Genomic DNA, 14201 nt, shown 5'->3' on the forward strand with positions numbered 1-14201 from the left:
TTACCTTATTAACATCTTTTTTCTTAAAAATAAGTTAATATCTATGCCATAGGTTTGCCACTACTGTTCTAGATGATCCTGACAAATAACCCTGACAAATCAGCCCTGAGATTTCCTCTGCCGTGAGTATTTCAATTATGTGAATCTTTAAGTTTTCTCAATTGCTGAATTAACTGAATTCTGAGCACTTGAAAAAGAGTCCACCTAAATGTCTCACATAGTCTCATTCAAATTCTTTTTCTAACATGGTGATTTCATTTAAAATTCATGAAATGTCCTGTTAATAACAAATATCCTTCAGATATCAAAAATAAAGCACTTATAATATGTTCATAACACTGCTAAGGACTTTGCAAACTGTATTTCATTGAATTTCATAAAAATGTGATGAGGTTAAAGCTACAACTAGTCTCTATTTCAGTTTTAAATATGAGGACATTAGAGATGAATAAATTTGCTTTTAGGTCATAGAATTTTGAGGTGAAAATCTGGAATTCAAACAGCATTTTATCTAGATTTTTAAAAAGTTCTTAACCATTATGCTTCACTGTTCAAATCTAATTATGGGTCAGGTACTGTGCTAGGCAGCTGCTAGAAGAACAGCTCATTACAAACCAATTTTGAGAGCCTATAAGTGCCAAATAGGATAGACAGTTGAATAATTGAACTGGTAGTACTAGGAAGAATGTTTTGCCTAATCAGTGCAGAATATTTCCATTTCCTGACTCTGACTTATAGTGGTCAGACTGTGGTAAACTTCAGCTCCTCAGACCATCAGATTGTTAGCTATTAAAGTGCATAAGCCAAAGAGTTTTATGTTTAGATGTTTCAGACTAATTATGCAGTACTTCACTTCCCACAATAAACAGCTAGAAAAGTAGAAAAAAAAAAACTGTTCTACATTTTTCTGATACTACATATGAACCTATGGAAGACACGACAATGAGAGAAAATTAACAAATGAGGTGAACTCTGTAATGGTCCCCATGTTTTGAGCAAATGAAGAAGCCAAAACAAACCCTGTACCACTGTTGAGTTTGAGTTCAAGAAACCAAAATCAGAGTGTGAGGAGCCTAAGTGAATTTGAAAAAATAAAACAAAACAAAAAGCTATATATTTTTTTTTTTGGTGGTCAACAAAATTTTGTAAAACTAAGGAGCTGTAATAGAAAATGAGCTCAAGAAAGTTGCATGGTGATCTTTTTAAGTATTTGCAAATATTAACTCATGGATAGAGAGAGACAGTGAGGGAGAGAGAGAGAGAGAGAGAGAGAGAGAGAGAGAGAGGCACAAAGAATTGCGTTATGCAATTTAGTTAGCTAGTAAAATGAGTCTGAACCAAGATGAACAGAAAAGAAGTATAAATCATCAACTGAGTGAGGCCCTGTAAGTGTGAGCTGAACCTGAGTGCCCAGGACAGCAGTAAGGAAGGAGAATCCAAGAGAAAGGGAAGTAAAATCTCAGGCCTATTGCTGCCTTTGATTTTCTCTCTTTATGAGCAGCCTTGGTTTTAGTTTTTAGGATTTCTGTTTGAATACATCAGACACACCCAGATCTTTTGTATGATTAACTGATAGCAAAAGGATGGATTATAATTCCATCTACCAAATTCCTAGACACCTACAATAATTTAGCAATAAACTGAGAGGAAGTGGGCTTAAACTACACAATAACCAAGGTACAAACTCACTATAAACTGCAACGTATTGTAAAGGGAATTTTACAAAGTGTAATTCAGCACAGAAATTTGGTACTTCAAAAAATGTGATTTTGTAACTTGAACAACTACTTCTAAGATAACGATATGTAATTTATCAACTTGTAATTTCTTACTGGTATTTTTTTGAAATTCTGTTATATTTCTACCCTTTTTTCTGTTTTGCTTTTTTTCTCTAAAAAAAAAAAATGTGACAAGGAAAAATCTCAAAAAGTCTAACAAAGAAAGAGCAGAAGGTCACAAGCTGAATAATTCCCAGGAATAACTCCTTTCAGGAAATGGAAAAACAAGTCCGAATGTAGACACTAGTGGAGCTTTTCTCAGAAACAGACTATAGGTCCCATCCCTACTAAAATTTCAAAATAGCTTTAAAAGGGTCAAACAAAACTGCCAGAAACACAAGTGTCTGCCAAAATAAACTTCAATGTTTTTTATAGGAAGAAAAAAAATCCAGACACTCAATAGCAGCATGTTTAATAAACAATCAAAAATTAGTAGACATGCCAAGAGAAATGAAAGTGTGACACATGACTGGGCAAAATAACAGTCCATTGACCTAGAAGCGTGAAAAACTATAGAACTGCTCCACAAGTGTGTTACAGTATCTCCCACCACCGGATTCAGATAATAAAATAAGATATGAGCATGGTAAAGATGTAAGGGAAATACCAAAAGGAAACATATGGAACATTTAGATATAAAAATAAAAATTCTTGAAGCACAAGGACATTGACAGATTACAAAACACAGATTAGAGTGATGTGAAGACAGAGTGAAAGAAAAGGTTAATAATTCAAAGTAAGAAATGACAACTGACATAAAATACACAGAGCCAAAAGAAGAGTGGAAAACAGCAAATAATCAAAAATATTTTCATGGCAGTTCCATAAAATAGATTAAAAATAACAAGGGAAAACCAGTTACAATGGAGGCAATGAATAAACACTCAAACATGCTTGATAAGTAATTATCATTTTCCAAATTTGATATGAAAAAGCATATACTCATAGACCAACACATGTAGGTCCAAGTGTGCTATCTTGGTTACTTTTCACCTTGCTGAGATAAAATATCCAACAACTGAAATTAAAGGTTTATTTTGGCTCACAGTTTGTAGAGATTGGAGTCTATAATTGGCTTGCCATTTTTAGAAGTTTCAGTCCATAATTGGCTTTCTCAAAGGCATTGCAGAGTGGGCAGGAGACGACGGAGGTCAAGCAGCAGCACCAAACAACTCTCTTCCTGTCTCTTACATCTACCCAAGCTGCCTCTCCTTAGGGCAAGTAGGACTCACACTCAGAGTGGCACAACCTCAATCCTAACATCCCATCAGGAACCACCCACATCACATCCTTAATCCCAGCTTCCCAGCATCATACACTCTGTGATCAGACTCCTCTTCTAAAGGCCACGTAGGACCACATGAGATTTTGGGGAGACATCTAGGTACAAGTCATAACAAGCTTAAAGAAACCCAAGCAGGATAAGTTCAGACACATATAAAAAAAAAAAAAGTCAAGGAGAAGTAAAACTGAATTACAGCAAACCAAGTATAATTTAAAACAAAACAACTGTAACAGTAACCAGAAGTAACTAATTATACATATATAGTACTAAGAAAAACAGTTCAAAACAATCACAAATTTCCTTTGTGCTTTCTAAATATAAGACATCTAGACCAAGCAAGCATATCATTAAACATAAATCACATTTTATGATTAAAATATAAAACTATGAAATGGTATATCAGGATAAATATATATCTTAAAGTATAGCTTCAAAATATATAAAAGAAATATTAATTTAACAAAATGAATTAAGTATAGAATTAACATTTCAATACTCTTCTCTCAAAAATAAAGTAAATTCATAGAAAGAAAATGACTAAGGAGGAGAAAAATTTAAATAACAAACCCAACTTAATTGACTACTGGAGAACTCCACATTGTTTACATGTTTGCATAAAACATCACCAAGCTGGACTATATTTGGGACCATTAAATAAGTTCTACTAAATATAAAAGTATGACAACTATAGACTGTTCTGTGCTCACGATAGACTTGAACTAGAGATCACCAACAGAAAAGTATTTGCAAAGTTCTCCAATATTAGAAAAGCAAGTGCTGTCTTTGTCAATAATATATGAGTCCAAAGGAAACATAAGCAAAGCTATAAAAATTTAGAATTAATTAACATAACAATGAAAACCTATCAAACTGTGTGGCACAGCAGAGCGGTACTAAGAGGAAAAAAAAAAACATATGTAAAGATTTATATGAGAAAACCAATTGTCCTTAAAGAGGGAAAAAAAAAAAAAGTATGTAAAGATTTATATAAAAAAACCAATTGTCCTTAAAAGCAATTATCAAAGCTTCTACCTTCAAAGACTTGAAAATTAAGACCTAAATAAGTATAAAAGGGAAATCAATAAACATGAGTATAAGTAAATGTCATAGAAAACTGCAAAAGAAATATAGAAAATCATTAAAATGGAAAAACAAAATAAAAAAGAACTTTAGGTGAGACAACTTGAGAAACAATGAGAAAACAATGGATATAAAAAGGTTAATTAGAAAAACAGGAAGAAATATTAAGCTATTTAATCATAAAAATTAGCTTACATAGACAGATCCTCTAAAAGATACAAATTAACAAAACAAGCTAAAGAAGAGTTGTAAAATAAGAATACTTCTACATCCTTTAAATAAATGGAATTCATAGCAAAAAACTCTTTCCATATAGAAGACCCTAGTCCTGTATGCACCTTTGCCCATCAACATTCTCAAATATTTAAGGAAAAAGCCTCATTTATACACCAACATGATCACTTCCCCATTAACTTTGCAAAGCCAGAGTTACCCTAACATCAAAACCATAAAAGAGTTGCAGAAAAGAAAATGAGAAATTAATACCTGTCATGAAAAATCAGTTCTTAAAATATTAGTAAATTGAATCTAGCAATATATAGTATAACATGCAAAAATGTAATTTTTCCCAGGTATTCAAGGTTTGTTTTATATATTAAAAAAATCAATCAAATTCATGTTTGCTGATTAAAAAAGAAAATCCATTCTGGTTGCTAAACATACAGAAAAAACAATTCTGGAAATCGAATTCCAATTTGTGTCAAGAATTGTCAAAAAGTACAAATGAAAAGAGAATTTCTCTACCTGCCAAGGGAATCAGCACCTGCAACCTGGACCTACTGAAACCTTGAACACTTTGACCCACTGACCCACTTGTTTTCTTCTTGAAAAGTACTCAGTTGCTAGTAACTAGACAGTCTTCTTCATACAAATAAAACAGTGGCTCTTCCTCTTACAAACCTATCCTCTGGTCCAGCTCTAAAGAGAACTACCATCTGTCTTCTCCCTTCTGGCTTTCAAAACAATGATGCGGGCGCAGGGCTCTTCACAGATACATGCTGGATTCTCAAGAGGGTCCCTGCCTGCTCACGCACTTCTGTAATTGTGCAGAACCAATCTATATCTCAACAAGGGGCTAGATATGCACAAAGATGCCAGGTGCCAATTTGAAAACTCCTGGGCTCATGGGCTATTCTTTTTGTTTCCCCTGGAATGTGAGCAAAGGCGGAAACATCTGTGGGTATTTTTCTTTTAAAATTTTTCTTTCATCTTTAGGTGAGAGAAAGCACAACGGCATCTTCTTTCCTGTAGCTTTATTAAATAGCTACATTCTAAATTACTAGGTTTAATGTCCATAAATATGAATAGGAGCACTCAGAGGAGGGCTTTGACCAGATCTTATTAATCTTCTACAGGTACAGTGCCAGTAACAGTCCTAATAACGCAGGATATCTTGTCATCTAGTGTCTTCAGGTTTAAGTCACTAAAGAAATGGAGACATGAAGAAAAGTCCCACACGACACTCTGTGACTTGACTTCTGGTCTCTGTTTCAATGTTCTTTCAAGTTAAAGAATATAATTAGCAAGTTAGCTGTAGTTAAACATCTGTCGCTTTTGTACTAAGTCTGCATGAATCAGATGTGAGTTGGCTCAGTGAACACAGATTGCCAAGAAATATATCACGTCTGCATTTTGGGGTTTCTTATTCCTCTTCTTCCTTTGCTTCTTCTGCAGTATTGATTCAAACATTAAGTTACTGAAATTATTCTCAAAATGTGCATGTGAAGCTTGGAATTTGTCTATGCATTGCTTTACTGACACAACTTTTTAAATCAATATTAAAAGAAATATCTTACAAAAATAAAAAGAGCAAAAAAAAAATCACTTTACTAATGCCCATCTGAGAATTCACCATAAGTCAATCCTGGATTAACAGATGTGAGCTTCAGATAACAAACAGCTAGGCTCACCCACATATATTTGCCATGTGGTATTAAACTGTCACTATCCAATTTACACACATTAATTGAAATTAAAAATATAAATATGGCATAAATCTGCTATTTCTAAGTTCCAAAGGCTCAAAAGTTCATAAAAGAACATGATATACATTATATTTTCATCATTCCCATCATAAACCAAATTCTACCTCAATCATTATGTTTTACAATAATCCTATTTAACAAGTATATCTCTAACCCATGCTAAGTACAGGATATTGCTCCAAGCCATTTCATGCATATTATTTTATTTGATTCTCATTAACTACCATATTAGTAGTTAGTAGGTATTTTCCAGTAAGAAAGTTAAGAAACTGTGAAAATGTAGTAATTTGGGATTAAATTTCCATATCTTCCTGCTTTTGCAGGTTACTTTTATCTTGAAAGAAAAAAATTTTAAGTCACATGACTGTTTGTATTTGAATTTGGTTTATTTGCTGCCCATGTTCAACTCTCTTCCACTATAACTGAAGCAACTGAGATAAAACCTGTTATGTGTTAGCAAATGAGGACTCATGTAGTTTGAATTCTGAAATAGTTGGCCTGATTAAGCTCCAGTCACATTTGTGACAGACAAGGATTACAGCCAAGAAATACAAGGACAGAGAAAACTCTTCATCTTCCAATACTAAATAAATAATCTACCCCTTGGTATATGTAATATGTCTTTCATAAATAAATGACTAGTAAATTGAAGAATTACCCAACCACTGGAGGAAAGAGGGCTTAATTTAAAAAGATTGAAGATCAAATCTGTCCTGTTCTTTGCCTAAGCAAAGGCAGACACGAAGAGCATTTTAGAGAGAATGGCATTTTATCTCAAATATAAATAGAAAAATACAAAAAGAAAACAAAAACAGATGAGTAGAGTTTAAAATAGTATGCTTCCATTGTTTAATCTATCTATTCCTTAATCTATCTATTCTTCCATTGGTTGTCTATCTATTCCTGATTAGCAAACAGAATAGAAAATGACTTAAAACAGTTTAATACCACTCTCGTGGTTCCTGTGGTTGACAAGTAAGCTAGAAGATGCTCTTGCTCCAGATCTTGTCACCTTGATTGTATTCAACAGGCATATTTTTTTCAGTGGGTGTAAATTGTGTCTGCCCCTTTAACATGGATAATAGGGATGCAAATTCATCTTAGATTATCGATCCAACAATATACATTGATCAGCTTGGTGTTTGCAGACTTCTCACATAACAGCTTAGGACTTCCAAAGTGAATATTTTAAGACCAGACAGAAAACCAACAGGTCTTTTATTCCCTAGATTTACTTCCTCTACGTCCCATTGGGTAAGTAAGTCTCTCAGTCTACTCCAGTGGGAGTAGAATTAGACTCCATCTTTCATAGAAATACAGTTACATTTAATCTACTACTTCAGCCAGGGGCCTTCAAATCATAAATGGGATACACCCCTCAAAAGTGTTACCTAAGTGCTAGTACTTCTTGTACAGTCATTAACATCATCCTAATAAACAACCATGCAAATTGAAAACACAGCCTCAAACATGAGGGAGACAACCCTGTCTCCTCACTTTGATGAATCAGGCATTTAGTATACATGGTAATCAACATGCCCCTGAAAACAGTCAAAATAAAGAGAGAGATGATAGATTCTATTTTCCGGCCAACTTGAGGAAAAGGCACCCTCTGGATTCACCCCTCACCACAAAGCCCAAATGCAAAGAGAATAATTTGATATGTAAAAGAGAGATTGCTGGATTACTGTTTTTCTCCTGTTGGTAGAAATCTTGTTAGTGGGAACATACTGTTCTGCTTATGAGAGAAAAGGTTCTGAAATATTCCCTCCTCCTTTTTCCCCTCACCCCTTCCCACTACCTCCAAGTAAACCCCACTAAATTAAAGCCATATTTGTAAAACACAAAAGGAAATATTTCAATAGTAGTAGGTTTTGATTCTCGTACATGTGCAGGATGCTCCAGTGAGAGGTTCACTTCATTTGCCATTGCTGAGAGACCATTAATGTAATGAATTTCTCTGGCAGCGTACATCTCTGTGCAGATCAGATCAGGAAAATGAGCTCTTTGGGGCACAGGCTTGTGTGGAATTGTAACAGTATGTGTTCACTGACCCCAAGTTGAAGGAATGTTTCGTTCCAGTACTCTGAAATGGAAACTGATAGTCCCTGTTATTTTCATTGCATGAGCAGCACATTACTCTGAAGGATTTTATTTTAAATTACCTTGAGTGGTAGCACAGCTTTTTCCCAGAAAGAAAAGTTCAACTCAATGCTTCATGTTTTACTAGCAGCATATTGGTTAGGTGAGAACAAGTTTTCATGAATTTATAGAAAAGGGTACCAACTTAGAAATGTAAGATGAAATAACACTGATACCTTCTCCTCCTCCTCCTCCTCCTCCTCCTCCTCCTCCTCCTCCTGCTCCTCTTTCTCCTCTCCCTTCTCCTTCTCCTTCTTTTCTTTTTTCTTCTTCCATGTGCTTGTATCAAGTAATAAGTTCTTTCACTTGTTTGCAAATTCTCTGATACAACACCTTTGGGGGGAAAAAAAAAGACTGAAATCTTAAATTTGGTTTGAATTGGAGTTAACTTTTAGAGATTTCTGCCTGAAGTTCAGTTCTCATTTCATTTTAATTTTCTTTGGACACAAATCTTGCAACCAAAGCAGTCCCCCAAATCGGAAGCCAGAGACTGGCCAGCCTGAATCTGACCTTTCCACAGATGCTTGTAAATGGACAGGATTGCCTTTTCCAGCCCGAACTGCGTAATCTTTGGTTAAGGTTGTTTCTCATCCAAATACTCAGACAGACTGTGGTTTGTGTTGCTGGGCATTGGTAACAGGATCCACAGAGTCCAGGTCATGAACTAAACCCAGCTGGATCAGAAGTGACCCTTTTAATCTTGGGATGAAAGCTTGATACATTAGGGAAGTTAGTTGATCTGATCAGTAAGATTTTTCTTTTCCTTCTAAAACTCAAATTATATTGTGGACAACCACTTGGCATGGTGAGCAGAAGAAATAAAAATTTATATCTCTAGTCTGACTTGGCCAAAAACTAACTAGTTAATAGTACAAATCTCTCTTAGGCAATGAAGTCACATGGTGGACCCACCACTAGCTCTTTAATGGTGAAGTCTAAACAGCAGGTTAAAAAAGCATGAGAATATTCTTAGCTGAAGGCTTTTACTTACATCATTAACTTTACACAAGTAAGAAGCTTGCAAAAACCGAATCTCCTAGCAATTTGTGAACCAATATTTTTTCACACAACAGAATAAATAAGCACAGAACAACCTGAGCTTATTTTAAGAAATATGGTGGTAGGATTCCCGAAGTTGTATTGATTGATCTCCTACAAAGAAGAAATGACTTTATGAGCGAGCATACAGGCTTGGTGACTACCAGATCAATTCTTGAGAGGATGTCTTGGATCTCTGAATCTCCAGACAGTGAAGAGGAAAAGCTCCACTACACTAGTGTCCTTTGGAGAAGCCAAGGGCCTCCAGGATCAGGTTGTCTCACAGACAACTGGAGCAGAAAGCGCAGTGCAACGAAAGCAGCAGAGATTCTATAGGTCAAGTCACTTGTATTTGAGGGTTATCTCTGCAACATCTGGCTGTGCAGGATTGGGCCAGCCATTTAATCTGCCTGAGCTCACATTGTTATAGGTAATGCTTTCAGTATTGCAATAAGGCTTAATGAAATTGTATGCAAAGCATTTAGCATTTTGCCTGTCCACGGCAGAGCTCCTAAATGCTAATCTCTCAGATCCTTTGTGTTTTATGCAACAGTATCATCTTGTGAAAGAGACAGAACCATGTTTGCGTACCAAATTTACTGCTTTCACCTGTGTGAACATCCAGAAATTTCTTTCCCTCGTTAAACTCAAGTTTCTTTGTCTTTAAAATAAGGAAACCAGTAATTAGCTTACAGTGAAGAGTTAGTTGATGACTGTGTGTTTTAAAGCATATAATAGTGCCCACTTACTGTTGGATCTCTTTCTACCCTTTCTACAGACTGGAACATAACATAGGATGACTTTTGGAAGAGTCCTTGTTATCTCACAAGGGAAACTAAGCCCAGACATGTGGGTTCAGCATTGAGATAAAATCACTATAGCAAAAATGTGACAACAAGCTCTGAGGCCATTTGATACCCTTTGGGATCATCTTGCATTCCCACAGAGAGGATGCTCACAGGGAAATTAGGGCTAGGTGGACACAGTCCAAAGAAAAATTCCCAACATACACAATGAGACATGGAACTGAGAAAAAGAAAGATTCACAAGTGGCACTTAACTTGCTATATTTGGGGTAAGGACAAGACACAGGCTTACAATTGCAGGCACACATCTGCTCTTTCTTTAAAGTTCTTCAGCTAAGTTTTATGTGATTACCCTTCTAATTTTACTTAATTTCTCTATTTTTCATATTTTCTTTTTTGAAGTATCCCAAATCCTTTTGCATATCTTACTTTAAAGATATACAGCATGGCAGAAGCTTCAATGAATAAAAAGAGTGATACTTAGGCTTAATACTTAATTCCCTGACCTCACACCCAAGAAGTTGTCTACTGGCCAATTTGCATTTTGGCCACCTTTTAAGTACTTGGCAGCAACAGCCAGCTTTGTAAACTCACTCCATATGTGGTAGTAATTGGCCCTGTTGGAAGCTTAAGAAGAGAAGCTGGAGACCAAGTGGCAAAGAAACCTGACAAGACCTTCACACAATGCTTCTCAATGGGAGTTAGGAATTAGAACTGTGAGGAGAAGGATGGGCCCTGTGACAGGTCAATGAGATGAATCACTCAGCACTTAGCAAAAAGCAAGAAAAAGATTTGAAGTCAATCCTCTATTTCTTACAAAATCTCCAAAATAGACCAAGGAGTGCTTGCTCACTTACCATGTGAAGACCAGGAGTATAAATGTGCAGATGCAAGAAAGATTTAGTGTCACTCAGCAGCCTTGGCTGTGTGGGGACTTGACTATTGATTCTGGTCAGTACACCTCCCCCAGGTCAGTGTTTCCATCTGCAAAGCTGCCTCAGGTTTTCCATAAGATTTATATTCTACCAGCTGAAGGGAATAGGAGGCAGATTTGTAGTTTGTTAAAATGCTTTGATTGTGTAAACTTCAAACCCGAACCCAAGGATCTCTTATAACAGCTTAGATACGGGTCTCTGTAGGTATGAGAAAAGCCATGCAGTGTTGGGGATAATTATTTCCCTAGAGGCCTGTGTGTGCCCAGCTTTTCTAGGTTTCAAGAAACAGAATGAAGCCTCAGAGAGTCAAGGTTAATTTTAAGGATATACTGGGAAGACTAGAAATTCATGAGCTGCTTCTGTAGCTACATTGAAAGACACACGGAATCAATTTTGATTTTTTTCTTAATTTAAATATAACAACAGATTTGGTTCCCAATAGCAGTTACAATTGATGTAACATTTAACATCAGTTTTGTGTCTATATCTGTGTCTGGTGTGTTGCTTTCTGTCAGAGCATAATAGAATCAAAGAGAATACCCAGATCTGATTCTATTATGTTCTTTACAAGCATGTTTATTGTTATTACCTTGAGAAATAGGAATACAGTTACAAGGACCTAAAACTGCAAATGTGATTAGTGTGTCTCTTTCAAGGGGACAGCAAGTTGGAATATTACAGGGACACAAGCAATTCAATGTAGCTTATACAAACCTCCCATCTCTTCTCTGTAGTACTTCTCATTGGATGAGGGACTAGTAGGTAGGATCAGAGGATAAGCTACTTAATCTGCAAGACATTGGAAAGGATCCTCTATTGCTTGGGCCTGCAGCAATCTGTTTTAATTCCCTTTTTCCTTTTTAATCCATAACTGCATCATTTAATGGTGGTAGTTCTATAACTACCACTATTACTGTTGCCAGTACAATTAAATTAATGAAAAACTAAAGTGAAATACATTTGAGACATGCAAAACACTTTGTTTTAAGAAAAGGAAGTAGGTTTTCATTGTAAACTGTCTCACTCAGATCAAGTTGTTATGACAGATTCATGCCTTGAACAGGACACATTTGTTTCACAGGATCTAAAGACTGAGATATACAAGTGTCCTACCACTCTATTGTCTGATGAACACCTATTCTTTGGCTTCCGGATGCCTGTGTTCCTATTGTATCTCATAAGGGAGAAAGAGCAGAGGAAGAGGAAAAAAGGATAAAAAGAGAAAAAGATGGGAAGAGAAGAGAAGGGAAAAGGGTAAAGGAAGGGGTAGAAAGCAGACGTTGTCTTTTGTATAATGATACTAATCTCCTCAGTAGTCTTGTTTTTATCTCCCAAAGACCTGATCTCCAAAAACCATCATACTGGGTTAGGATTTGAACATAATAATTATGGAGAGGGACATTAACATTCAATCTACTGTAAGAGGCAAAGGCTGTTCTTAAAGAGCAGAAATAGGTTATGGTCAAAAGCTGAAGATCATAAGTACTTTCAGAAGCAACACAGAACAAAGGAAGAGACATCCTTAGATACATATGGCAAGTACTGAAATTCATACGGACAAACACGGATGTCAGAGCCATCTCCAAACATAAACGTATTATTCAAATCCAGTACATTTTGGAGCTTTACAGAATGTGGTTTTTCTGATTTCTCAGCATTCCAACTCAGGTCAAAGCTCATGTTAAAGTGGGTCCTGAATCCCATAATGCAGGAAGTTCAAGGCAGAGCACTCCGTAGATTTCATACAATGAGTCATCTTGTCAGTTATCCTTTTTTAAAAGTTTTCTCATCACACAGGAAGATTTACTCCATTATTCATAATAACTTTAACTTTATATTTAACTTTAACTTTATATTAACTTCAGAAAGTTAGGTGATAAGGTTGAAAGTGATAGTGCTACGATTTGGATAAACATTTTTTGTGACACAGAAACCATGAAGAGAGTTTTGTTTTGTTGGTGATTTACCCAGAACATAGCTTACAATATGTCAATGCTTTCCCCTAATGTAGCTTCTTAATCAATTCACAAATAACTAAATAATTTAGTACACAAATGAACAATTAAATAACTGTAAAAAGGGAAAGTTGCTTTAAAAAATCTATTTTAGGGGCTGGGGATTTAGCTCAGCGGCATAAGTGCCTGCCTTGCAAGCAGGCAGTTGTGAGTTCAATTCCCAGTACTGATTTAAAAAAAAGACAAAAAAAATTATTTTAAATGATGTTTTTCCCTGTCTGTAGGGCAGGGAAGCTGAGGCATATGACCAGTTCAAACTATTCCAGGCTCCACTTCCCAGAGAAGTACATCTGTCCAAATGAGAATGGAATAAGGAGGTGAGACACTCTCATTCATTCCCTGGCTGTGCCATTTCCTAAGTTTATGCATTCATCTGCCATTTCCCTACCTCCAAAATGTATGGATCAGATGGGGAAATAAAATTGAGTTTCTGATGAGCTCACTATTTGGGAAAACAAGACATAAGCATGGATTTTTCTTTTCTCATTATAACTTACTGAAATTATTTAATAAAAATACATTCAACAAATGGTTGAAATGGGCCTGCAATTTTGATAAATGAAGCTTTGATAAAAGATTCTTGTTTTTCATGAAGAAAGTAGAGTCTCTATTTGTCCTATCCCTCATTCTCAGTATATATTAGAAATTTCATAAACATTGTTAAATAAATCTGAGATTCAGGACACTCTTATCCATGATTCCCTGCAGAAATTTTTAAAAAAAGCAATTTACATAACCTTAAGTTACTTTGGCACAGTTTGAACATTTTCTATCCAAAAGTAGGTGGGAGTGTGGGTAGAGATAGAAAAGGACTTGGTAGAATAAAGTAAGACTGAAACCTACCAAAGCACACATTAAATCCTGTAGCACCATACTAAGCATTTGGGGCACAGAGTTATGCGATGTGAGTTCCAGAATCCTGAGTCAACCCCAATTTGAGGTCTTGCTGATTTCAGCCCACGAGTCTTCTTTTATGGGCTCATTTCAATCGCTGCCTGTAGCTTTGTTCAGAAGATGTTTTGCATTCTGACATCTCCAGTTTTCTAAAGTCTCTACTGAAGTCTTCTCCTCACTACCACATCTCTACCACTATCTTTCCAGAGGTTCCTAGGAATAATTCTGACACAGAAACACATT

This window comes from Cavia porcellus, unplaced genomic scaffold (genome assembly GCF_034190915.1).
Source record: "Cavia porcellus strain 051 isolate PalLab524CR breed Dunkin Hartley unplaced genomic scaffold, mCavPor4.1 scaffold_31, whole genome shotgun sequence".
NCBI lineage: Eukaryota > Metazoa > Chordata > Mammalia > Rodentia > Caviidae > Cavia > Cavia porcellus.